This window comes from Sciurus carolinensis, chromosome 9, assembly GCF_902686445.1.
Source record: "Sciurus carolinensis chromosome 9, mSciCar1.2, whole genome shotgun sequence".
In the NCBI taxonomy this organism is placed as follows: domain Eukaryota; kingdom Metazoa; phylum Chordata; class Mammalia; order Rodentia; family Sciuridae; genus Sciurus; species Sciurus carolinensis.
In genome coordinates, this window is record NC_062221.1 from 104,556,636 (window position 1) to 104,559,124 (window position 2,489).

At 33.5% G+C, this 2,489-nt stretch overlaps 1 non-coding gene across 1 annotated transcript; it reads right to left on the reverse strand.

The window, feature by feature from the left end:
* Positions 1–1,287: 1,287 nt before the first annotated feature.
* On the reverse strand, positions 1,288–1,392 carry LOC124993876 (U6 spliceosomal RNA). The gene has a single exon (XR_007110390.1). It is a non-coding gene; the product is annotated as a U6 spliceosomal RNA (small nuclear RNA).
* Positions 1,393–2,489: the final 1,097 nt, after the last annotated feature.

Genomic DNA, 2,489 nt, shown 5'->3' on the forward strand with positions numbered 1-2,489 from the left:
AGGATCCATGTGCTTCTGAGAAGAAAGTGTATTCGTTCTTTGTTGGATGGTATATTCTATATATGTCGGTTAAGTCTAAATTGTTGATTGTGTTATCGAGATCTATGGTTTCTTTATTCAATTTTTGTTTGGAAGATCTATCCAGTGGTGAGAGAGGTGTGTTAAAATTGCCTAGTATTACTGTGTTGTGGTCTATTTGATTTCTGGAATTGAGAAGGATTTGTTTGACTTACGTGGATGAGTCAATGTTCAGGGCATAGATATTTATGATTGTTATGTCTTGTTGATTTATGCTTCCCTTAAGCAGCATGTAATGTCCTTCTTTATCCCTTCTGACTAGTTTTGGCTTGAAGTCCACATTATCTGATATGAGGATGGATACTCCAGCTTTTTTGCTGTGTCCATGTGCATGGTATGTTTTTACCCATCCTTTCACCTTTAGTCTATGGGTATCTCTTTTTATGAGATGAGTCTCTTGCAGGCAGCATATTGTTGGATTTTTCTTTTTAATCCAATCTGCCAGTCTATGTCTTTTCATTGATGAATTCAGGTCATTAACATTCAGGGTTATTATTGTGATATGATTTGTATTCCCAGTCATTTGACTCATATTTGTTTTTTGACATGATTTGGTTTCTCCTTTATTTGGCTATTCCTTTAGGCTAGCGCCTCCTGTTGCTGATTTGCATCGTTGTTTTTCATCTCTTCCTCGTGGAATATTTTGCTGAGAATGTTCTGTAATGCTGGCTTTCTTTTTGTAAATTCCTTTAGCTTTTGTTTATCATGGAAGATCTTATTTCATCATCAAATTTGAAGGTAAGTTTTGCTGGGTATAAGATTCTTGGTTGGCATCCGTTTTCTTTCAGGGCTTGGTAAATGTTGTTCCAGGCCCTTCTAGCTTTTAGGGTCTGGATTGAAAAATCTGCTGATATTCTTATTGGTTTCCCCCTGAATGTCATTTGATTCTTTTCTCTTGCGGTCTTTAAAATTCTGTCTTTATTTTGTATGTTATGTATTTTCATAATAATGTGCCTTGGTGTGGGTCTGTTGTAATTTTGTATATTTGGAGTCCTATAAGCCTCTTGTACTTGGTTTTCCATTTCATTCTTCAGATTTGGGAAATTTTCTGATATTATTTCATTGAATAGATTGTTCATTCCTTTGGTTTGTTTTTCTAAGCCTTCCTCAACCCCAATAATTCTTAAATTTGGCATTTTAATGCTATCCCATAATTCTTGTAGATTCTGTTCATGATTTCTTACCATCTTCTCTGTTTGTCCAACTTTGAAAAATATGGAACGCTTCACGAATTTGGGTGTCATCCTTGTGCAGGGGCCATGCTAATCTTCTCTGTATCGTTCCAATTTTAGTATATGTTTTGCCGAAGCGAGCACGACTACTATAGTTTTATTTAAATTTATACCAGTTGTGCTTAGTAAAGTACAAAACTGCTTTTTTGTAGCTCTAATTCCTTCATTATCAGTTGCTAATATCTCAAAATTACATCTTCATATCTTTTGCTTCAAAAACAAACTGAGAATTTTAAAATATATTAGTCTCATGTGGAAAATAAAAAGGGGAATTACAAATTATAGTTACAAAATTACTAGTTTTTAAGTTATTTCCTATGATATTTCATGTATTACAATCCTTATTTCTTCATGTGCCTTTGAGTTATTGTCTGATGTCCTTTTGTTATAACCTATAGGACTCCCTTTAGTACTTCTGGCAGAGAAAGTAAACTGGTAATAATCTTTCTTAGCCTTTGTTTATCTGAGAATATCTTAGTTTCTCCATAACTTTTGAGTCATAGTTTTGTTGGATCTAGGATTCTTGGTTGAAAATTTTTTTTTGTTTTTGTTTTTGTTTTGTTCCTTTTGCTCTTTGTTTTCCAATATAGAACTTTGAAAATATCAATCAAATGCCTTCTCACCTCAGAAGTTTCAGAAAAATAATCTGCTGAAAATATTACTGAGAATCCCTTAGACTGATGATTTATGTCTCTCTTGCTGCTGTCAAGACATTTCTTTTGAAAGTTTAATTATAATGTATTTCAGTATATATCTTTTTTAGTTCATCCTACATGGAGTTTAATGAACTTTTTAGATGTTTTTATTCATACCTTTCATCAAATATGTAAAGTTTTCGGCTGTTATTTCATCAACCATCCTCTCTGACCTTCTCTTCCATTTTTATCCCTTTGGGACTCCCATAAGGTGTATATTTGTATCATTTATGGTGTTGTAGTTTATTAAGCTCTACTCTTTTTTTTTTTTTTTTTTTTTTGTATCAGAGATTGAACCTAGAGGCACTTAATTAACCACTAATTCACATTCCCAGCCCATTTTTGTATTTTATTTAGAGACAGTGTTTGCTGAGTTGCTTAGGGCTTTGATAAGTTGCTGAGGCTGGCTTTGAATTTGTGGTTCTCCTGCCTCAGCCTTTTGAACTGTTTGGATTATAGGTGTGCACCACCACAACTGGCTATA